General features: G+C 49.9%; 1 protein-coding gene across 5 annotated transcripts in view; it reads right to left on the minus strand.

Moving 5' to 3' along the window:
• The window catches only part of LOC123753826 (cell adhesion molecule Dscam1), a 1,066,948-nt gene extending 1,042,271 nt beyond the window's left edge, over nt 1-24,677 (minus strand). For 3 of the 5 annotated variants that reach the window (XM_069329881.1, XM_069329884.1, XM_069329885.1), the window contains exon 1: nt 24,445-24,669. The gene's annotated coding sequence lies outside the window, so the exon portion shown is untranslated. Of the gene's footprint in view, nt 1-24,155 lie in introns of all 5 variants that reach the window. The other 2 variants (XM_069329883.1, XM_069329882.1) reach the window with 2 other exon arrangements.
• Between the last annotated feature and the right edge of the window lie 1,254 nt (nt 24,678-25,931).

Below are 25,931 nucleotides of genomic sequence, written 5' to 3' on the forward strand. Positions count from 1 at the left end.
GTGGTGGTGGTGATGCTGGTGGTATTGGTGGTGGTGATGGTGGTGGTGTTGGTGGTGGTGGTGGTGGTGATGGTGGTGGTGGTGGTGGTGGTGGTGGTGATGCTGGTGGTATTGGTGGTGGTGATGGTGGTGGTGTTGGTGGTGGTGGTGGTGGTGGTGATGATGGTGGTGGTGGTGGTGGTGGTGATGCTGGTGGTATTGGTGGTGGTGATGGTGTTAGTGGAAGTGATGGTGACGGTGGTAGAGGTTCTTACCTAACAGCACTTAACTAACAGTAACACCTGTGAGGTCTAGCTCCTGGTAGCCGCCTGCTGCCCTTGTTGTCAATCGCCTTACTTATGTAACTAATCTTGCAGCAAACCTTTGTAGATGTTAAATTGGGGCTTGGCCTTTATGAGGTCCTGGCAGACGATGCATACCTCAACACCAGTCTAACGTAGGGTATATTGATTGCTTCGAAAGATTCCTTATTTAAGTTATAAAATGAAATTAAAATGTTTGCCAGCTTCCAACGTGTTCCGGATGTTCCCGTGTTAATGTCTCTTGTAATTGTTGGAGATAAATCCAGTCTTTAAATCTTTACTCATTCGGGTTCATATAATAGCCTGCTGCTTGTGGCGCAGGAGCCAGATTCACGAAAGCACTTGCGAACCTGTACATCTTTTTTCAATCTTTAGCGGCTTTGTTTACAAGTATTAAACAGTTAATGAGCTCCGAAGCACCAGGAGGCTGTTTATAACAATAACAACAGTTGATTGGCAAGTAAGTAAGTAATTATCAAAAGAAGGCACCAAACCGGGAAGGCTATGTAGCACCATCAAATACGCAAAATAATCAGAGGGCGCTAAATATCACCAAGGATGCCAATACGAGAACAAAAACGCATAAGGCGAACGATATCAAAAGTATCCGAGTCACCAAGAATTCTATCGAGGGACAGGTGACCGCGAGGGGCGGTCGGAAAGCAAGACACACGCTCGTCCTGGAAGTCAGGACATTCAAGAAGGACATGCACGACCGTAAGAGGGACAATGCAACTAGGACAATAAGGAGCAGGGCGGCGCTCCATCAAGTGACCATGGGTTAAGCGAGTATGGCCAATACGCAACCTCGCCAGAGCTGTTTCCCACCGCCGGTTACGGTGGAAGGAGGACGGCCACGAGGAAACACAACATTTAAGAGTACGTAGCTTGTTACCAGTAACAGACAACCAAGAAGCCTGCCAACGGGTAAGGACTGAGGAATGGATAACCGGGTAAAAGTCGGAATACGGAATGCCTTTACGAGAGATGGGACAAGAGCGGACAGCTTCCTTAGCGGCAGCATCCGCACGCTCATTTAAAGACACGCCAATATGGCTGGGAACCCAACAAAACTCAACCGACTTAAATTTACTGTGAACGAGAAACAGCCAATGCTGGATCTCGACAACTACCGGATGAACTGGATTAAAGCACCCGAGAGCCATGAGGGCACTACGAGAGTCAACAACAACCACAAAGGAAGACTGACAACGAGAAAGCAGGAGACGAAGAGCATAGAGAATAGCATAAAGTTCTGCTGTAAAGATGCTAGTCTCCGGAGGCAAGCGACACATATAAGTGCGATCAGGAAAAACAACAGAGTAGCCAACACCGTCCGCTGACTTAGACCCATCGGTGAAGACAGAAACGGAGCGGGAGTGAGAAGAAAAGTGCTCGAGGAAAAGGCGTTTTAGAACTGTAGGAGGGGTAAAAGCTTTAGTGATACGAGTCAAGGATGTACAAAACCGCGGAAGAGGGACCCTCCACGGGGGCAAAGAAGGAACAACACGAGGAGAAACATCAGAAATACGAATGGAAAGAGAATCCTGGAGGCGAGATAACCGGACAGAAAGAGGGAGGTGGTGAAGAGGAACAGGAACCGCAGGAGGGGTAAAAGTCAAAGCACGACAGAGGCGAGAGGAAGGATGTTGCAAGGACCGCGCAAGATAGCGAAGACAGTAGCGATCACGGCGGTCCTGGAGAGACAGGAAGCCAGTGTCAACATACAAGCTAAGGACGGGAGTCGAACGAAAGGCACCAGAACTGAGGCGCAACCCAGTATGGTGCAAAGCATCAAGACGGCGAAGAGTAGAAGGAGAAGCAGACGAGTAAGCAGGGCAACCATAATCGAGCTTAGACAGGACGAGAGAGGAATGTAAAGCAAGGAGAGTGCGCCTATCAGCCCCCCAAGAAGTATGGGACAAGACCCGAAGGAGGGTAAGGGACTTAGAGCACTCAACACGGAGGTAAGAGATATGGGGAGACCAAGACAAACGAGTGTCAAGGAATAACCCCAAAAGCTTCGCGGAATCTTTGTATTCAAGGGGATGACCATAAAGTGACAAAGAGGGACGAAGAACAACCCGTTTCCGCGTAAAAGTCATGGCACAAGTCTTAGAAGTAGAGAACTTGAAGCCATGACCTGTGGCCCAAGACGACACGGCATCAATCGCAAGTTGAAGCCGGCGTTGAAGGAGAGGCGAATCATCACCCTGACAACAAAGGGTAAGATCATCGACATAGAGAGCGGAGAAGACACCAGAAGGAAGAGAGGAAAGAAGACCATTGAGGGCAACCAGAAAAAGAGTAGTGCTCAGAACACTACCCTGGGGCACACCTTCGTATTGCTGAAAAGGGGGAGAGAGAGCGGTACCAAGGCGCACCCGAAAGGAACGACGAGAGAGGAAGCTGCAGAGAAAGAGAGGGAGATGACCACGAAGGCCAAAAGAATGAAGTTGAGATAGGATATGATAACGCCAAGTGGTGTCGTAAGCCTTTTCTAGGTCAAAAAGGACGGCAACAACGGAGGTCTTCGCAGCAAAAGCAGTACGTATATAGACCTCCAAGTTCACCAGGACATCTGTCGTGCTGCGGCACTTGCGGAAACCAAATTGAGAAGGGGAGAGGAGGTGATGGTGTTCCAGGAACCACATCAGACGAACGTTAACCATACGTTCAAAGAGTTTGCAGACACAACTTGTGAGAGCAATAGGGCGAAAGTCCTTAGGGGAAGTACCCAGAGACCCTGGTTTGCGAACAGGGAGGACAACGGCATCGAGCCAGTCCTCAGGGACTGACGACGACTCCCAGATCCGATTATACAGACTCAGTAAATACTGAGACGTGCTCGGAGGGAGATGGCGAAGCATCTCATAATGAATACCATCGGAGCCCGCCGCCGTAGAACCGCAGAGGGCCAGGGCAGAACGAAGTTCAGAGAGAGAGAAGGGATCATTATAGGGAAGCTGAAGATGAGTGCAGAAATCTAAAGGACGAGACTCAAGGACAGGTTTACGAAGAAGGAAAGATTGGGGAAGATGAAGACCAGAGCTAACAGAAGAAAAGTGGGAACCCAGTTCGGAAGCGACCTGCAACGGGTCCGCCACAAGAGTATCATGGAGGTGAAGGACCGGTGAAACATCGGGAACGAACTTACCCGCTATCTTGCGGATACGCTTCCAGATCTGGGCCAGAGGGGTTTCGGACGTAATTGTCGAGACATAAGATGCCCAACATTCACGTTTAGCCGTATGGATGGCCCTACGGGCCACCGCACTCGCTCTCCGAAAGAAAAGAAAAGAATCGGCCGTCTGCCTACGGCGGTGCTTCTTCCAGGCTGCACGCTTACAGCGGACAGCCCGAGCACAGTCCGCATTCCACCAGGGAACGCACTTCCGTGGACCCCGAGAGGAAGAGCGAGGAATAGAGCGGAGGGCAGCGTCGAAGACAGTGTCATGAAAAAGGAGGAGAGCGCGAGAGAGGGGCAGAAGGGAGAGGTCAGAGAGAGTAGCACTGAGGGAAAACAGGGTCCAGTCCGCCTTAGCAAACTGCCACCTAGGGAAAGAGAGGGAAGGGCGAAAAGAGAAAAAGGAAACAAGGATGGGGAAATGATCACTTCCATGGAGGTCATCAAGAACCTGCCATGTGAAATCTAAGGAAAGAGAAGAAGAGCAGAGAGAAAGATCAAGACAAGAAAGGGTGCGAGTTCGAGAGTCCAAATGAGTGGGCTCACCAGAATTCAGAAGAGACAGGGAAGAAGAGAGGAGAAACGGCTCAAGGAGGCGACCCCGGGTATTCGTCAGAACGTCACCCCAAAGAGAATGACGACAATTGAAGTCACCCAGCAGGAGCACAGGCTCCGGCAAGGAGTCTAGGAGGTGTTTCAAATCAGGAAGAGAGAGCGGGACACTCGGGGGGAGATAAATGGAACAAACTGTGTACCATTTCCCCACAAAGATACGAGCAGCAGAGCAATGGAGAGGCGAAGGAAAAAGTAAAGGAACAAAGGGAACATCAGCCCGAATCAAGAGAGCAGAAGAATTAGAAGCCCCAGCAACGGCTGGGGGGGGGGAGAGAAAGGAATAGCCACGAAAACGACCAGGACGAGCACCAAGCATTGGCTCCTGGAGACAGACACAAAGGGGCGAAAACCGCGAAACCAGAAGTTGGAGTTCGAGGAAATTGGCGTAATAACCTCGAACGTTCCATTGAAGAATGGACAACGACGAGAAGAGAAAGGACAAAAACAGAGAACAAGGAAGAAACAAAGGCGAAAGACCAACAGAGCACGTTAAAGAATATCAGGGTCAGCAAAGTCAGGGTTAGGGGGCATGGGTAAACTGAGCAAAGACGGAGGGAAGGAAACGGGAGAACAGATCAGAGGTGGGCGGGCAGGGTCCGGAGGAGGAGGAGGAGGAGGAGGAGGAGGAGACAACGGAGAGGAGCAGTCAAGGACAGCAGCAGGAAGAGGGGGAGTAGAAAGAGAGGAGCGCACCCCAGCAAGAGCAGCAACCGAAAGGGAAGCAGGGGCCAAAGAAACCTCCATAGCAGGAACAGGGGGCGCAAGCACTGAAACGGGAGTGGAAGGAGCAACAGAGCCAGAAGGAGGAGCTGAGGAAGAAAGCGAAGCCTTCTTACCCGCCGGGGAAGAGGAAGGAGAGGAGCCAGGCTTACGCTTCTGACTTAAAGAGACCGGTGTCCCAGCAACTACGTACCGGGCAACGGATTCCAGTGTCTCAACAGGAGAAGCCGAACGAGAGCACACACGACGGCCATTAGGAGAGCGATGGACATCCGCCCGCACCGACAGGCGGCGGGGAGAGCCGATAGATGGAGGAAGAGGATGGGAAGGAGGATCGGAGGGGGACGAGGAAGGAGACACAGAAGACACGACAGACCGGGTAGAAGGAAGGGGAACCCCAGACAGAGGACCAGGAGGAGGATCCTTCGGGAGAGAACCCAAAGGGACAGAGGAGGGGGCAGTGGGCGCATCAGGGTCCAAGGCCTGGAAACGGTTGTGAGTCTGAGGAAGGCGGGAAGGACGAGGAGAGGAAGAGCGCAACACGCGAGCATAAGAGATATTAGCGTAAGGCGGGAGCCGGCGAACCTGGCGCCTCGCCTCAGGAAAAGATAACGCTCCCGGTGCTTCAAGTTGAGGACGGCTGCCTCAAGCTTGTAATGGACACACGCACGGGAGAAGGTAGGATGGGCCTCACCGCAGTTGAGGCAACGAGCCTGGGGAGAAGCGCACTCCGACTTAGAGTGACCTTCGCCACCACACAAAGGACAGAGAGAGACAGTCCCGGAGCAGCGGAGGGCACCATGCCCAAACCTCCAGCACTTGTTGCAGAGCCGAGGAGAAGGAATGTACTCCTGGACAGAGCACCTGGCACCAGCAAGAATGACAGAGGGTGGAAGGGTCCTACCATCAAAGGTAATCTTCACAACCCGGAGGGGTTGACGGCGACTACCACGAGGGGGACGAGTAAACGTGTCCACCTGGAGAATAGAATGGCCCTGGGCAGCGAGGATATGTCGAATATCGTCGTGGCAGTCGCGTAGGTCCCGAACACCGGTCGCAACATGGGGCGGGAGCAAAATAGTGCCAACACTGGCATTCAACTGGACGTTCTTCGAGACCCGAACGGGGGTCTCGCCAAGGCAGGATAAGGCAGCCAAGCGGGAAGCAGCATCCTGAGAAGGAGCAGCAACGACACGCGTACCGAGACGAGTGGGGTTAAAAGTAATGGAGGCATCCACGGAATCAATGAGATGTCGATGAAGGGAGAAATCGTCAGGAGGCGCAGAATCAAGAGGGAGGAGATCAAAATATTTGGCCCACGAAGCGGGACCAAACAAGGCTTGATAGGTAGCAGAACTGGAAGGAATCGAGCGAGGGCGGTCGTGACGAGAACGGCGGTGAGAACCCCCAGAGAGAGAGGGGTTAAAAGGCGCAGTAGTAACAACTAGAGAAGGAGCCGCGCCAGGGGACGAGGTAGTCACCACTGGGGGCTTGGGGCTCGACCCAACCACAGAGGAGGGAGGGGAGCCAGGGGAAGGAGTCAGAGAGGCCAAAGGAGGAGCAAGGTCGGGGCCCAATGCAGCGGAGGCTACAGAGCCCGGTCTTCCAATACGGACCGACTCGGGGGCTTGGTCGCCCACCCCACGAGCCTGAAAAGGTAAGCCAGAAGCAGCCGAAACAGGGGTTATCATCTTGACGAAATTACGAATTCACTCACGAATGTGCCCCCACACCCACCATGGAGCCACAATTAGAGGCAGGACACCCAACAAGAAGCTATCGCCGATCTTGTCGGGGCCTCCTAGGGGTGCGTCGTGAGTATACGCCCCACAAACGCCACCTTAAGAAACCGACAGTCCGTCGAGATCGGGTTCAGTGACGAAGTGGGGATTGACAATAAAAGGTTCCCCTCGCTCTCGACGTCAGGTACTGCAGTTCTACGGGTGCAAGAGTATGCCTCCTCAAGCACCCGGGCGTCAAAGTAGAAGAAGTCCAAGGGAAGAACCAGAACGAGCAAAAGGTCGGCAGGAAACGGCAAGCAGATAGGAGAAGAGGGGGGAGAAAAACGAAACAGAAGGAAAAGGAAAAGATGCCCAGCAGAATTGGAGAGGACGGCAGCAGGAGCACAAGGCTAGAAAAGGACAGAGGACTGTCCCAAGGAGCATCACACTCCGGCAGCCGCCCACTAAGCCCCCAGACGGCGACAACGAGCTGAGCGGGGAGGGGGAGTTGATTGGCAAGTTTTTATGCTTGTAAACTGTTTAATAAATGTAACCAAAGCCGTCAAAGATTGAGGAAAGATGTACACGTCCGTAAGTGCTTGCGTAAGTGCTTTCGTGAATCTGGCCCCAGACCACCAGGGGTCTCCTCTCACCCTCATTATCGTACACCAACACATCCTCCGGTCTAGTACCTATTGTGACCACCGTCAGTAGTCAGAATTCGTACGTACTTAGCTTTTAAATAGTAGTATACTGACTAATAAGGAATTCTTTTAAAATAAATGAAGTTAAAACACAAACTTAAATATTCCTAGGCCTAGTATAGCACACATATGTACTATATTAGGCCTCAGATATCGTGAATTAGGCCTAGGGAGGCTAGGATAGGTTAATTTGTCAAAGCAACACGGGTAAAAATAGTTTTCCGGTTTGTCCAACTCAGTAGATCAGATTTATACTTTCTAATAGTGTTGAAGATGGGTCTATATACTATGGTCCTCGTCTTTACTATTAGTACTCCCACAACAGGTGGATGGGCTGCATACACGTGTTAAACTGACATCTGTCTGTCACTTCTAAACCTTATCATAGTCTTAGTGTAGTTGCAACCCATGGAGGTTTGTACATTGCTCATTAGCTCTCCATCACCTGAAGACACCTACAAGAACGAGCTCGCTCCCTCGGGTAAATCATTCACATATATTAAGAACATCTAAGGTGCAAAGACCAACCCTTGAGAAACGCCTCTTGCTGCATGTTCAAGAGGCATGGAGGTGATTCACGTCGTATTTTGGAGGTGATAGGGACGATAGTGATGGTGGTAATGGTGGTGGTGGTATTAGTAGTGGTGGCGGTGAAGGTGGTGGTGGTGATGGTAGTAGTGGTGACGATGATAATGGTGGTGGTGGTGACGATGGTGGTGGTGGTGATGGTGGTGGTGGTGATGGTAGTAGTGGTGACGATGATAATGGTGGTGGTGGTGGTGATGGTGGTGGTGGTGATGGTGGTGGTGGTGATGGCGGTGGTGGTGATGGTAGTAGTGGTGACGATGATAATGGTGGTGGTGGTGATGGTAGTGGTGGTGATGGTGGTGGTGGTGATGGTGGTGGTGGTGATGGTTGTAGTGGTGACGATGATAATGGTGGTGGTGGTGATGGTAGTGGTGGTGATGGTGGTGGTGGTGATGGTGGTGGTGATGGTGGTGGTGGTGGTGGTGATGGTGGTGGTGGTGATGGTGGTGGTGATGGTGGTGGTGGTGATGGTTGTAGTGGTGACGATGATAATGGTGGTGGTGGTGGAGGGGAGGGGAGGTTGAGGGGGGTAATGCTAGTGGGATAATTGGGGTTGTTTTTTCCAATTTTGAGTCTTAGTGAAGACTGTTATGACAGCTGGGGCTAAGGTGACAGCTGGGGCTAAGGTGACAGCTGGGGCTAAGGTGACAGCTGGGGCTAAGGTGACAGCTGGGGCTAAGGTGACAGCTGGGGCTAAGGTGACAGCTGGGGCTAAGGTGACAGCTGGGGCTAAGGTGACAGCTGGGGCTAAGGTGACAGCTGGGGCTAAGGTGACAGCTGGGGCTAAGGTGACAGCTGGGGCTAAGGTGACAGCTGGGGCTAAGGTTGTGGAAGTGGTGATGATGGGAGTTGTGATGGTGATAGTTGTAGTGATGGTGGCAGTTGTGGAGTTTAAGGATAGGGTTAATTGTGGTAGCTATGAGAGTTTTGTAGATAGTGGTAGCTCTGGAGATGTTTGTAGGTGTAATGACGGTGTCAATTGTCAGAAATTTGCACTGTAGAGACAGAGGTGGTAATGGTGAGGGTGATAGTTATAGGGATGGTGGTAGTAATGGTGAGGGTGATTGTTGTAGGGATGGTGGTAGTAATGGTGAGGGTTAAGGCTTTGGTACTATTAATGAAGGTGTTAGTTGTGATAACACAGATGCAATGAGTGTACTCTCTCTCTCTCTCTCTCTCTCTCTCTCTCTCTCTCTCTCTCTCTCTCTCTCTCTCTCTCTCTCTCTGTTTTTCACTCTCTCTCTCTCTCTCTCTCTCTCTCTCTCTCTCTCTCTGTTTCTCTCTCTCTCTCTCTCTCTCTCTCTCTCTCTCTCTGTCTCTGTCTCTCTCTCTCTCTCTCTCTCTCTCTCTCTCTCTGTCTCTGTCTCTGTCTCTCTCTCTCTCTCTCTCTCTCTCTCTCTCTCTCTCTCTCTCTCTCTCTCTCTCTCTCTCTCTCTCTCTCTCCCCCTCTCTCTCTCTCTCTCTCCCCCCTCTCTCTCTCTCTCTCTCTCTCTCTCTCTCTCTCTCTCTCTCTCTCTCTCTCTCTCTCTCTCTCTCTCTCTCTCTCTCTCTCCCTCTCCCTCTCTCTCCCAACCTGTGGTCTCTCTCCCACATATCATTCACCTTGTGATTGGGTTAACAATACAAATGGCGTGAATAAATGTGATTTCGTCCCAGCCATAAATAATGTACACATTCCCGTGCCACCGACCCACCAATAATCTCCATAATTTGGGTGATCGATGACTTTTGAAGATAAAATTAATATTATCATCGACAACTGGTGGATATTAGTGTCGTCCAACAATGGCTCCCGCTGGATATCAATGAATTAGGAGCGGGGAAAGTGCCTCTTATATTGAGACTGGGGAAGACATGGGCGCAGCTAAAGACAGGCAAATGAGATTAGGTGAGATTAGAAACTAAAGGGGAGAGAGAGAGAGAGAGAGAGAGAGAGAGAGAGAGAGAGAGAGAGAGAGAGAGAGAGAGAGAGAGAGAGAGAGAGAGAGAGAGAGAGAGAGAGAGAGAGAGAGAGAGAGAAACAGACAAACTCTGTTGTCACTATGCACCCACTATACATAGTGTCGTTCAGTTGAGAGTTAGATGCGTCAGAATCGGCTGTGATCAGTGATTCATTATCTCTCACGTGTATAGAGAGGTGTGTACTACACTCCTCAAGTGTAGACATGACCATAAACAAGTACTTGATATATCACAATATGACAATTGTAGTTAACACTTGCAAGTGAGTGATTATGTTCACGTATGATCGCTTCGTTTCTTCCCGATGTTATCATCTGTCCAAATCAGGCGGTGTCCCGTGAAGGTGTGTCCAAGGCGAACACAATTTTAGGTTAGGTTAGGTTAGACAAGGATACGTAAGGTTACGTTAGGCAAGGATACGTAAGGTTAGGTTAGGCAAGGATACGTAAGGTTACGTTAGGCAAGGATACGTAAGGTTACGTTAGGCAAGGATACGTAAGGTTAGGTTAGGCAACTATACGTAAGGTTAGGCTAAGCAAAGACACGTAAGGTTAGGTTAGGTAAGGATACATAAGGTTAGGTTAGGCAAGGATACGTAAGGTTAGGTTAGGCAAGGATACGTAAGGTTAGGTTAGGCAAGGATACGTAAGATTAGGTTAGACAAGGATACGTAAGGTTAGGTTAGGCAAGGATACGTAAGGTTAGGTTAGGCAAGGATACGTAAGATTAGGTTAGACAAGGATACGTAAGGTTAGGTTAGGCAAGGATACGTAAGGTTAGGCTAAGCAAAGACACGTAAGGTTAGGTTAGGCAAGGATACATAAGATTAGGTTAGACAAGGATACGTAAGGTTAGGTTAGGCAAGGATATGCAAGGTTAGCTTAGGCAAGGATACGTAATACGTATAATATTAGGATACAAGGATACGTAAGGCCCTGGTGTATGGGGGTTGTGGCGCATTGGTTGTGGTGGATGGCTTGTGGTGGATGACTTGTGGTGGATGGATTGTGGTGGATTGCTTGTGGTGGATGACTTGTGGTGGATGACTTGTGGTAGATGGGTTGTGGTGGATGGCTTGTTGTGGATGACTTGTGGTGGATGACTTGTGGTAGATGGGTTGTGGTGGATGGCTTGTGGTGGATGGCTTGTGGTGGATGACTTGTGGTGGATGACTTGTGGTAGATGGGTTGTGGTGGATGGCTTGTGGTGGATGGCTTGTGGTGGATGACTTGTGGTGGATGACTTGTGGTGGATGGGTTGTGGTAGATGGGTTGTGGTGGATGGGTTGTGGTGGATTGGTTGTGGTGGATGACTTGTTGTGGATAACTTGTGGTGGATGACTTGTGGTAGATGGGTTGTGGTGGATGGCTTGTTGTGGATGACTTGTGGTGGATGACTTGTGGTAGATGGGTTGTGGTGGATGGCTTGTGGTGGATGGCTTGTGGTGGATGACTTGTGGTGGATGACTTGTGGTAGATGGGTTGTGGTGGATGGCTTGTGGTGGATGGCTTGTGGTGGATGACTTGTGGTGGATGACTTGTGGTGGATGGGTTGTGGTGGATGGGTTGTGGTGGATGGGTTGTGGTGGATTGGTTGTGGTGGATGGCTTGTGGTGGATGGCTTGTGGCGCATGGGTTGTGGTGGATGGGTTGTGGTGGATGACTTGTGGTGGATGACTTGTGGTGGATGACTTGTGGTAGATGGGTTGTGTTGGATGGCTTGTGGTGGATGGCTTGTGGTGGATGGGTTGTGGTGGATGGGTTGTGGTGGATTGGTTGTGGTGGATGGCTTGTGGTGGATGACTTGTGGTGGATGACTTGTGGTAGATGGGTTGTGGTGGATGGCTTGTGGTGGATGGCTTGTGGTGGATGGCTTGTGGTGGATGGGTTGTGGTGGATTGGTTGTGGTGGATGGCTTGTGGTGGATGGCTTGTGGCGCATGGGTTGTGGTGGATGGCTTGTGGTGGATGACTTGTGGTGGATGACTTGTGGTGGATGACTTGTGGTGGATGACTTGTGGTAGATGGGTTGTGGTGGATGGCTTGTGGTGGATGGCTTGTGGTGGATGGCTTGTGGTGGATGGGTTGTGGTGGATTGGTTGTGGTGGATGGCTTGTGGTGGATGGCTTGTGGCGCATGGGTTGTGGTGGATGGCTTGTGGTGGATGACTTGTGGTGGATGACTTGTGGTGGATGACTTGTGGTGGATGGGTTTCGATCTTGGATAAGAGCTGTAACTTCCGCTGTTAAATATATAAGAACCCTGAAGTAAATTATAGGGTGAAAAAGGTATTTTTCAGAAGCCTCTGTCTAGCTTTGATCCTGTGCGTGGTGAGCTATGTTGTGCTCTGTGTAGAGGGTTCTCCTGCCATCACCAAGATTGCTCTTCAGTCACTCCTGAAAACAAAAGTATGTTTCCTGTTTCCTTATTCAACCTGTTCTCATCTGCCACTCCGTAAACAATACAACCATTTAGCATAACCAGAAGCGTACCAACCCAAGTAACCCACCTAACTTATCGAGTCCGATGCACAGAAAACTCTAATATTCGTGAGCTGTTTCTTTTCTTAACAGGCTGCATTTGTAACGTTTGTTACGATAGCGTGTAAAATGCGACCTACTGCTTGAGAGGACAAGTCCAAAACGTGTGTAAAAGTTCTGAATAAGTAACTTTCATTACCCTATTAATTTTCCTCTTTATTAATGATGATTCCTTATTGGTAGTTTGTGGATTTTGATATGATTAGAATCAATAAATACTCTGTCTAAATTTTTGTAATTAACAAACCATTAATTTTACAAAAATGTAATATATACAAGTTTGCATTGTACTACAACCAAATTACATATAACATCTACTGCATTGTATCTCAAGATAACCTCAGATATCTCAAGATAACCTCAAGATTGTAGAGTGAGTATTTCAAGATTTTTTAAATTTTGCCCCGAGGGGCGAGTTTATTGGGCAGCGCCACTCATCTTGTGAGTGGACATACCGCCATAGCAGAATGTATAACACTCCCCAATAGGAAGAAAACCCGCTGGGTTGTTCATCCTGTAAGATGAACTGTTCATCCTATTTCCAGATGATGTTGTTGTTAAAAATTCGCTACCTGGAACAAAAAGTTCCAAGAAACACGGGCTATGGTGAGCCCGCTTTTTTTACATGTATTTCAAGAGACGATACTAAGTCAATAATGAGAAGTGTCATATGACCTGGACACTGTGACCGCCAGTGTGGTTGCTGCCTGCACGCTCCACACTATGGTGGAGCTGGGCACAGTTCTCTCACCATCAGCAACTACGGTGAGTTGCAGGTTGAGTGTAATGGAGGTAGATTGTGATGAGGTAGAGTGTAATGGAGGCAGGGTGACGTCACCATCACCAGGGTGTAGTGGAGGCAGGGTGAGGTCACCATCACCAGGGTGTAGTGGGGGCAGGGTGACGTCACTATCAACCAGGGTGTAGTGGGGGCAGGGTGACGTCACCATCACCAGGGTGTAGTGGGGGCAGGGTGACGTCACCATCACCAGGGTGAGGTCACCAACACCAGGGTGTAGTGGGGGCAGGGTGAGAGTGAGGGTGACAGGGCAGAACTCTACTAATAACACAATTACTGTGCAATGGATCACTCGCGTGTGATCGATCACACTCGACATGACCGTAGGATTTGCGCACGCAGACACGCAATTTCACACTCAACTTCCCACACTTCCAGATGACCAGAACACGTGGCTGTTCAGCCCTTACACACGCGCGCGCACACACACACGTGGGATCACGCACACAGACACGCGTATATGGGGGCCTCGAGGCTGAGTGGACAACGCTCTGGGGTCGTAGCTCTAAGGGCCGGGGTTCGATCCCCGGTAGAGGCAGAAACAAATGGGCAGAATTTCTGCCCATTTGCAGAAATGGCATCCCTGACACTCCTGTTCACCTAGCAGTAAATAGGTACCTGGGAGTTAGACAGCTGCTACGGGCTGCTTCCTGGGGGTGTGCCTGTGTGTGGGGGTGTTTGAGAACTATGTGCAGTAGACATAATAGAGAAAAAATAAATTGGTTAGAAAGGCGGAGTCCAAGAGCTAAAATAGCTCGATTCTATAGATACAAATAGTCAATACACACACACGTGGGATCACACACACACGTGGGATCACACACACACGTGGGATCACACACACACGTGGGATCACACACACACGTGGGATCACACACACAATCAACAAACCGATGGCATTTAAATATTATTTTGGGATCTGTTTTTCTTGTTTAAAAAAGGCAATAAAGTTTGTTTATTTATATTTATATAAACAATATTGTATTTATTTGGTGTATTCCTGCCAATAATAGGCCTAAATAGTGGTGAGTGTGGGTGATGAACGTGAGAGGTGACGGGTTTAGGGTGGTGTGGGGGGGGGGAGGGGTGGTGTTGATATGGGGAGAGGGGGGGGGGGATAATGATGGTGGTGATAGAGACGGGGGGGGGGGTTATTATTAGGGTAAGGCACTGATTGTGTACTCACCTAGTTGTGCTTGCTGGGGTTGAGCTCTGGCTTTTTGGGCCCGCCTCTCAACTGTCAATCAATCGACTGATTCCCCCCCCCCCCCCACACACACACGCGTACACACACATAGGAGAGGTGGCAGTACACCAGGTGACCTTGGATTGGTTCGAAATTACACGAGATAAGGTCAAGAAGCACCTATTGGAGCTGGATGTGAGAAAAGCTGTTGGGCCGGACGGAATCTCACCATGGGTATTGAAAGAGTATGCAGGAGCACTTTGCTTGCCACTCTCCATAGTGTATAGAAGGTCACTGGAAACGGGAGACCTACCAGAAGTATGGAAGACTGCTAATGTAGTCCCAATATACAAAAAGGGTGACAGACAAGAGGCACTGAACTACAGGCCAGTGTCCTTAACTTGTATACCATGCAAGGTGATGGAGAAGATTGTGAGAAAAAACCTAGTAACACATCTGGAGAGAAGAGACTTCGTGACAACCCATCAACATCGGTTCAGGGAGGGTAAATCTTGCCTTACAGGCTTGATAGAATTCTACGATCAGGTGACAAAGATTAAGCAAGAAAGAGAAGGGTGGGCGGACTGCATTTTTTTGGACTGTCGGAAAGCCTTTGACACAGTACCCCATAAAAGGTTGATGCATACGCTGGAGAAACAGGCAGGAGTAACTGGCAGGGCGCTCCAGTGAATAAGGGAGTACCTAAGCAATAGGAAGCAGAGAGTTACAGTGAGGGGTGAGACCTCAGAATGGCGTGAAGTCACCAGTGGAGTCCCACAGGGCTCTGTGCTTGGACCTATCCTGTTTCTGATATACGTAAATGATCTCCCAGAGGGTATAGACTCATTCCTCTCAATGTTTGCTGACGACGCCAAAATTATGAGAAGGATTAAGACAGAGGAGGACAGCTTGAGGCTTCATGAAGACCTGGACAAGTTGCAGAAATCGTCGAACAAATGGTTGTTAGAGTTTAACTCAATCAAATGTATAGTAATGAAGATAGGTGTAGGGAGCAGGAGACCAGATACAAGGTATCATTTGGGAAATGAAATACTTCAAGAGTCAGAGAGAGAGAAAACCCGGGGCGTTGATATCACACCAGACCTGTCCCCTGAAGCTCATATCAAGAGGATAACATCAGCGGCATATGTCAAGTAGGCTAACATAAGATCGGCCTTTAGAAACTTGTGTATGGAATCTTTCACAACATTATACATCACATATGTCAGACCAATCCTGGAGTATGCGGCCCCAGCATGGAGTCCATATCTAGTCAAGCATAAGACTAAACTGGAAAAGGTTCAAAGGTTTGCCACCAGACTAGTCCCCGAACTGAGGGGTATGAGCTACGAGAAGAGACTACGGGAATTAAACCTCACGTCACTGGGAGACAGAAAAGTTAGGGGGGGGACATGATCACCACATACAAGATTCTCAGAGGAATTGATAGGGTAGATAAAGACAGACTTTTTAACACAAGGGGCACACGCACTAGGGGACACAGGTGGAAATTGAGTGTCCAAATGAGCCATAGAGACGTTGGACAGAATTTTTTCAGTGTCAGAGAAGCATACAAATGGAATGCATTAGGCAGTGATGTGGTGGAGGCTGACTCCATGCACAGCTTCAAGTGTAGATATGATAGAGTCCAGTAGGCTCAGGAACCTGTACACCTGTTGATTGACCGTTGAGAGGCGGGACCAAAGAGCCAGAGCTCAATCCCCGCAACCACAACTAGGTGAACTAGGTGAGTACACACACACACACACACACACAAGGGGTCTGGTGGATAGCGCGGACTCGTAATTCTGTGGCGCGGGTTCGATTCCCGCACCAGCCAGAAACAAATGGGCAAAGTTTCTTTCACCCTATGCAGGCGATGAGTCACAATAACGTGGCTGAAGTATGTTGACCAGACCACACACTAGAAGTTGAAGGGACGACGACGTTTCGGTCCGTCCTGGACCATTCTCAAGTCGATTGTGAATCGGCTTGATTATTCACAAATCGATTATTCACAACTAGGTGAATACACACACAGGAACCAGCTCGTAGCACCTGTCTAACTCCCAGCTATCTATTTACTGCTAGGTAAACAGGGGCATCAGAGTGAAAAAGCTCTGCCCATCTGTTTCCGCCTCCGCCGGGGATCGATCCCCGGACTACGAATCGGGAGCACTGTCCAGTCATCCTTCAGACCCCTGGGATAGGGTAGTAATAGTGAAGGTGTTGGGGTTTAGTAATGCAACCAATACAACATATTGTAGTGTGTATTTTAAATATCCAAACACCATTCACCTGACAGGTGTGTGTGTGTGTATGCCGTGACGTCAGAGGGCGGGTCGACCAAGCCTAATCAACTGATTCATTTACCTTATGATCAATATATGACTGCCAGAGCGCGCCATAGTGACCACGGGATTAACTACCGCCTCACAGTGAGGCGTAACCCACAGTAGCGACCACCCCCTCCCCTCCCCCCCCCACACTTCAGTAACCTGCACCCACACCATGGCCTCTCTAACACACCCCTTCTCATCCCTTCAGCCATCTGGGGCCAGATTCACGAAAGCACTTACGCAAGTATTTACGAACGTGTACATCTTTCCGCAATCTTGACGGCTTTGGTTACATTTCTTAAACAGTTTACAAACATAAAAACTTCCCAATTAACTGTTGTTATTGTTATAAACAGTCTCCTGGTGCTTCAGAGCTCATTAACTGTTTAATAATTGTAAACAAAGCCGCCAAAGATTAAGAAAAGATGGACAGGTTCGTAAGTGGTTTCGTGAATCTGGCCCCTGGCCTCCCCCAGGCTCCTTACCCAATATCTCCCCCACATTCAAACTAACTAGTTTCCACCCCCATTCACTAACTCTAAACAAGTAACTAGGAATATCCAACACAGTTAACCATCTCTCACTCAACTAATCATGCCTCGGATTCCAAACCAGACCACAAGCCATGTTCCACATTAATAGCCATCATCTACACCATTAACAAGCTCCCACACCACAAACAATCCCTCACACCACAAACAATCCCTCACACCACAAACAATCCCTCACACCACAAACAATCCCCCACACAACAAACAATCCCCCACACCACAAACAATCCCTCACACCACAAACAATCCCTCACACCACAAACAATCCCCCACACAACAAACAATCCCCCACACCACAAACAGTTTCCCACACCACAAACAATCCCTCACACCACAAACAATCCCTCACACCACAAACAATCCCCCACACCACAAACAATCCCCCACACCACAAACAATCCCCCACACCACAAACAATCCCTCACACCACAAACAATCCCCCACACCACAAACAATCCCTCACACCACAAACAATCCCCCACACCACAAACAATCCCCACACCACAAACAATCCCCCACACCACAAACAATCCCTCACACCACAAACAATCCCCACACCACAAACAATCCCCCACACCACAAACAATCCCTCACACCACAAACAATCCCCCACACCACAAACAATCCCTCACACCACAAACAATCCACCACACCACAAACAATGCCTCACACCACAAACAATCCCTCACACCACAAACAATCCCCCACACCACAAACAATCCCCCACACCACAAACAGTTTCCCACACCACAAACAATCCCTCACACCACAAACAATCCCTCACACCACAAACAATCCCCCACACCACAAACAATCCCTCACACCACAAACAATCCCTCACACCACAAACAATCCCTCACACCACAAACAATCCCTCACACCACAAACAATCCCTCACACCACAAACAATCCCCCACACCACAAACAATCCCCCACACCACAAACAATCCCTCACACCACAAACAATCCCTCACACCACAAACAATCCCTCACACCACAAACAATCCCTCACACCACAATCAATCCCTCACACCACAAACAATCCTTCACACCACAAACAATCCCTCACACCACAAACAATCCCTCACACCACAAACAATCCCTCACACCACAAACAATCCCCCACACCACAAACAATCCCCCACACCACAAACAATCCCTCACACCACAAACAATCCCTCACACCACAAACAATCCCCCACACCACAAACAATCCCCCAACACCACAAACAGTTCCCCACACCACAAACAATCCCTCACACCACAAAACAATCCCTCACACCACAAACATCCCCCACACCACAAACAGTTCCCCACACCACAAACAATCCCTCACACCACAAACAATCCCTCACACCACAAACATTCCCTCACACCACAAACATTCCCTCACACCACAAACAATCCCCCACACCACAAACAATCCCCACACCACAAACAATCCCCCACACCACAAACAATCCCTCACACCACAAACAATTCCCCACACCACAAACAGTTCCCCACACAACCAATCTCCCACACCACAAACAATCCCTCACACCACAAACAATCCCCCACACCACAAACAATCCCCACACCACAAACAATCCCCCACACCACAAACAATCCCTCACACCACAAACAATCCCCACACCACAAACAATCCTCTACACCACAAACAGTTCCCCACACCACAAACAATCCCTCACACCACAAACAATCCCTCACAAAACAAACAATCCTCACACCACAAACAATCCCCCACACCACAAACAGTTCCCCACACCACAAAGAATTCCTCACACCACAAACAGTTCCCCACACCACAAACAATCGCTCACACCACAAACAATCCCCCACACCACAAACAATCCCCCACACCACAAACAATCCCCCACACCATAAACAGTTCCCTACACCACAAACAATCCCCACACCACAAACAGTTCCTCACACCACAACAATCCCTCACACCACAAACAATCCCCCACACCACAAACAGTTCCCCACACAACAAACAATCCCTAACACCACAAACAATCCCCCACACCACAAACAATCCCCCACACCACAACAGTTCCCCACACCACAAACAGTTCCCCACACCACAACAATCGCTCACACCACAAACAATCCCCCACACCACAAACAATCCCCCACACCACAAACAATCCCCCACACCACAAACAGTTCCCCACACCACAAACAATCCCTCACACCACAAACAATCCCCCACACCACAAACAATCCCCCACACCACAAACAATCCCCCACACCACAAACAATCCCCCACACCACAAACAGTTCCCCACACCACAAACAGTTCGCACACCACAAACAATCCTCACACCACAAACAATCCCCCACACCATAAACAGTTTCCCCACACCACAAACAGTTCCGCACACCACAAACAATCCCTCACACCACAAACAATCCCCCACACCATAAACAGTTCCCCACACCACAAACAGTTCCGCACACCACAAACAATCCCCCACACCACAAACAATCCCCCACACCACAAACAATCCCCCACACTACAAACATCCCCACACCACAAACAATCCCTCACACCACAAACAATCCCCCACACCACAAACAATCCCCCACACACAAACAATCCCCCACACCAAAACAATCCCTCACACCACAAACAATCCCCCACACCACAAACAATCCCCCACACCACAAACAATCCCCCACACCACAACAATCCCCCACACCACAAACAATCCCCCACACCACAAACAATCCCCCACACCACAAACAATCCCCACACCACAAACAATCCCCCACACCACAAAACAATCCCTCACACCACATAACAATCCCCCACACCACAAAACAATCCCCACACCACAACAATCCCCCATACCACAAACAGTTCCTCACACCACAAACAATCCCTCACACACACAACAATCCCCCACACCACAAACAATCCCCCACACCACAAACAGTGTACTCACACACAAACAATCCCTCACACCACAAACATCCCCCACACCACAAACAATCCCCCACACCACAAACAATCCCCCACACCACAAACAGTTCCTCCACCACAAACAATCCCTCACACCACAAACAATCCCCCACACCACAAAACAGTTCCCACACAACAAACAATCCCTAACACCACAAACAATCCCCCACACCACAAACAATCCCCCACACCACACACAGTTCCCCACACCACAAACAATCCCCACCACCCACAACAATCCCCACACCACAAACAATCCCCCACACCACAAACAGTTCCCCACACCACAAACAATCCCCACACCCCAACAATCCCCCACACCACAAACAATCCCCACACCACAAACAATCCCCCACACCACAAACAATCCCCCACACCACATACAATCCCCCACACCACAAACAATCCCCCACCCACAAACAATCCCCCACACCAAACCCCCACACCACAAACAATCCCCCACACCACAAACAATCCCCCACACCACAAACAATCCCCCACACCACAAACAATCCCTCACACCACAAACAATCCCCCACACCACAAACAATCCCCCACACCACAAACAATCCCCCACACTACAAACAATCCCCCACACCACAAACAATCCCTCACACCACAAACAATCCCCCACCACAAACAATCCCCCACACCACAAACAATCCCCCACACAAAACAATCCCTCACACCACAAACAATCCCCCACACCACAAACAATCCCCCACACCACAAACAATCCCCCACACCACAAACAATCCCCCACACAAACAATCCCCACACCACAAACAATCCCCCACACCACAAACAATCCCCCACACCACAAACAATCCCCCACACCACAAACAATCCCTCACACCACAAACAATCCCCACACCACAAACAATCCCCCACACCACAAACAATCCCCCATACCACAAACAGTTCCTCACACCACAAACAATCCCTCACACCACAAACAATCCCCCACACCACAAACAATCCCCCACACCACAAACAGTTACTCACACCACAAACAATCCCTCACACCACAAACAATCCCCCACACCACAAACAATCCCCCACACCACAAACAATCCCCCACACCACAACAGTTCCTCACACCACAAACAATCCCTCACACCACAAACAATCCCCCACACCACAAACAGTTCCCCACACAACAAACAATCCCTAACACCACAAACAATCCCCCACACCACAAACAATCCCCCACACCACAAACAGTTCCCCACACCACAAACAATCCCCCACACCACAAACAATCCCCCACACCACAAACAATCCCCCACACCACAAACAGTTCCCCACACCACAAACAATCCCCCACACCACAAACAATCCCCCACACCACAAACAATCCCCCACACCACAAACAATCCCCCACACCACAAACAATCCCCCACACCACATACAATCCCCCACACCACAAACAATCCCCCACACCACAAACAATCCCCCACACCACAAACAATCCCCCACACCACAAACAATCCCCCACACCACAAACAATCCCCCACACCACAAACAATTCTCTACACTTCTAACATAATTTTAGTCACCTCTAATGATTAAGTGTTTATTTTCACCCTGGTTTTCTCTAGAACCTTTCCCTGTCAAAGTAGGATAGACATAGGTGTATGTATATATACGTGGATATATGTAGGTATATGTGTGTATATGTGTATGTATTTGAAAACAGGGTATATGTGGAAGCTGGTCAGAATTGCATTTCACCTTTGTAAATGTTAAACATAGGTTTATATTTACAAACATTTTACATAGGTTCACTTATGTAAAAATACACCTCGAACACTGTTTACGTACGACAGACGTATATCTGTGTATTTATGTTTGTAGGTTAGATTAGCATTTTAAAAGCACTACAATCACCTTCTGGGGTTGATTGTTCAATAAATGATATGTTTAACAGATCTCTCACCCTGTCCATGGAGGACAGAAGAAAATGTATATATACTGATTGGCAATGTAACTGTGTGGCCACCTCTGTGGTAGAAAAAACAATTAGCTACTAACAATTCCCCCCCCAACACTACTTCTATAAACCCTCATATATATTTCTTTCACCAATAAACATTAAACAATCAAACAATATAAATTGAAATTAAAAATATTCAGAATAGAATTTCAATCCAAAGTGTACTTAACATCTCAGTAAAAGAGGGAGCAGGACTCCAGCCCTCATCCTCCTCTCCCGCCTCAATACAGATCAGTCCCCATTACAGCCGCCGCCCTCCCTCAGTCTCTTGTCCACAGCTGAGAGTATTTTTAGCTTGGCTTTGAGACAGATTACTGATGGGAATATATGTGGCGCACTCTCACTCCTGCCTGTAGCCTATTGTGTGATGGGTTAAAGCCGGCGCCTGGAAGCGGACGTCCCAGCCGTCGCCTGGAAGCGGACGTCCCAGCCGTCGCCTGGAAGCGGACGTCTGAGTCGTCGCCTGGAAGAGGACGTCTCAGTCGTCGCCTGGAAGAGGACGTCTCAGTCGTCGCCTGGAAGAGGACGTCCCAGTCGTCGCCTGGAAGAGGATGTCTCAGTCGTCGCCTGGAAGAGGATGTCTGAGTCGTCGCCTGGAAGAGAACGTCTGAGTCGTCCGCCTGGAAGCGGACGTCCCAGTCGTCGCCTGGAAGAGGACGTCCCAGTCGTTGCCTGGAAGAGGATGTCTCAGTCGTCGCCTGGAAGAGAACGTCTGAGTCGTCGCCTGGAAGAGGACGTCTCAATCGTCGCCAGGAAGAGGACGTCTCAGTCGTCGCCTGGAAGAGGACGTCCTCAGTCGTCGCCTGGAAGAGGACGTCTCAGTCGTCGCCTGGAAGAGGACGTCTCAGTCGTCGCCTGGAAGAGGACGTCTCAGTCGTCGCCTGGAAGAGGACGTCTCAGTCGTCGCCTGGAAGCGGACGTCCCAGTCGTCGCCTGGAAGAGAACGTCTGAGTCGTCGCCAGGAAGAGGACGTCTCAGTCGTCGCCTGGAAGAGGACGTCTCAGTCGTCGCCAGGAAGAGGACGTCTCAGTCGTCGCCTGGAAGAGGACGTCTCAGTCGTCGCCTGGAAGAGGACGTCTCAGTCGTCGCCTGGAAGAGGACGTCTGAGTCGTCGCCTGGAAGCGGACGTCTGAGTCGTCGCCTGGAAGAGGACGTCTGAGTCATCGCCTGGAAGAGGACGTCCCAGTCGTCGCCTGGAAGAGGACGTCTGAGTCGTCGCCTGGAAGAGTATCGGGTGTCTGCCTCCAGGCTCGGTCAGCCTTGTCACCGGGACTATTTTAATCCGGCGCGTATTTGCCAGGATTCTATTTTTGTTTGTGTGAGTGGGCGGTAGGGGCGTGTGGGGCACTTGTGGGGGAGAGAAGTGTGGGGCACTTGTAGGGGGTGGGGAAGTTTGGGACACTTGTAGGAGGGGAAGTGTGGGACACCTGTGGATGGAAAGTGTGGGATATTTGTAGGGGAGTGGGGAAGTGTGGGACACTTGTGGGGAGGGGAAAGTGTGGGACACTTGAGGGGGTAAGAGTTTGAAGTTAGGAAAAGTATGGAACACTCAGGACATATTACACCACTTGTGACCCGGTGCAGCCTTTAGGGATATGTGGGAGACTGTGGGTGTAGTGTGGGGACAATCAGGATATATGGGAGACTGCGGGTGTAGCGTGGGACAATCAGGATATGTGGGAGACTGTGGGTATAGTGTAGGACACTCAGGATATATGGGAGACTGGGAAGTAGCGTGGGAGAACTTTAGGAAGCGTGGGAAACTGTGGGAGATAGTTTGGGAGGCGTGGGCACTAGTATGGGGGGGGTTGGGGTGGGGGGGGGGGGTTGGGGGTTGGGGGGGATGGGGTTGGGGGTGTGTGGGGGTATACATGTAATCAGAGTACTCATCCCCCCCCCCTCCCACACCCTCTGCAAGCTGGCCAGGGAAGGCCATTAGTGTTTTTTCCGTCCGTCTCTCTCACTCTTTTACTCACATAATGTGTGTTTCGCGCCAGCTGGGGTCCGGCTCCAATAATGGGGTCCGGCTGCGATAATGGGGGTCCGGCTCCACTTTCTCACTCATTAAACACTTTTTTGTTCTTGTTGTTATTTTACAACGTACTTGTTTTCCTTTCGATATTCTCTTTTTTTTCCAAACACTGGGAGAACACAATGTCAGTATTTGCCGGGTTTACAATCCGTGACGGTCGTAATTAGGCATAGTAGCATATGTTTCATCGCCCTTATCAACCACCGGAGGGCTGAAAAGGCCACCTGACTCACCCAGATAATACTTCAGTCCTGAACAGACTGAACACCAAGCAAGTTGTCCCTTCATGAACATCGCACAGTACTGTGGAGTCGAGGGGGTGATGAAGTGCTCGTACCGTTGGACACTGTACGTAGCGTCGAGTGAAGGTTGTTGATTTTGATGTCGCTCGTCGCGGCTCATAGACAACAACACGTGGCCCGGCGATGAACGAAGCGGCGACGTGCAGCCCCAATGAGGTACTGTGGGCGACTGACTGCTTGCTCTGCCCGTCGCTGCTGGCCTGGCCGGTGGGCGGGGCTTGTAGGGGGGATGTCCACGGGGCGGGGAGTCAGAACCTGTTACGGGTGTTGTCAAGACCAGGCTGGGGGCGTGGTCAAGCCTAGTCAGGGGCGTGGTTAAGACTAGTCAGGGGCGTGGTCAAGACCAACCAGGGGCGTGGTTAAGACCAACCAGGGGCGTGGCCACGACCAGGCTGGGGCGTGGTCAAAACCAATCTAGAGTATGGTCAAGTCCAATCAGTTGCGTTGTCAAAACTTAATTTTCCTGAGGGCCACATCTACCTAAGAGGGGACCAGAAGCCGACCACTTGTCGAAAGTCCCGTTCCTTGTTCTCCCAAAACTTTTAAAGTTGCATTTTGAACTGTATTAAAGTCATATACGGGTAGAGGGGGGAGGTGGGAGGAGGCAATGGGTTCGTTCTTCTGCGGGTGAAAAATGACCAGTTTTTATCCTGTGCGTCAAAAGTACATCAGCCTTCTTGGTTTCATAGTTCATTATCTGTGGGTTTACTTCTTTGTCAATTTATTAAATTGCAATTAGTGTTGTTTGAGTGAGCCAAGCCATCTGGAGCAGGAGCTACCGTGCGTCTGTCATCGTTAGTGTTACTCTGAGTGACCATAACTGCTGCAGCCTATTGCATGTGAGTCAACAGTGAGGACATATTCAGTTGTTGCTACACAGTATCCACACTTTCTCCCATGTGTGGTGTTGATGCCTATCTCCCCCCCCCCCAACAGGCGCGTGTGCACATCCCCCATCCCAGCGTGGGTGTACTCCCCACCCCCCCGCGTGTGGGTGCTCCTGACCCCCATCCCCCGCGTGTGGGTACTCCTCCCGCGTGTGGGTACTCACCCCGGCGTGTGGGTATTTCCCCCGCTTGTGGGTACTACCCTCTACCCCGCGTGTGGGTACTCTCCCAGTGTGTGAGTACTTCCACTACGTGTGGGTACTACCCTCCCCCCCCCCCCCGCGTGTAGGTTCTCTCCCTCCCCCTCGCGTGCTGGTACTTCCCACCCCTGCGTGTTGGTACTCCCCAGACGTGTGGGTACTCACCCTGCATGTAGGTAGTACCCACACGCGTGAGTAGTAGGGATGAAGGCGTAGCGGTGATTTTTTTTTATTAATACTTGAGGTACATCTGCATTAGTGCAGCTACCCTAGACTATATGAAGTGGAGTACAGTGTGTCAGAAAAGCTAACTAGGTGATGCTAAAAAATC

Source organism: Procambarus clarkii, chromosome 23, assembly GCF_040958095.1.
Source record: "Procambarus clarkii isolate CNS0578487 chromosome 23, FALCON_Pclarkii_2.0, whole genome shotgun sequence".
Taxonomy (NCBI): domain Eukaryota; kingdom Metazoa; phylum Arthropoda; class Malacostraca; order Decapoda; family Cambaridae; genus Procambarus; species Procambarus clarkii.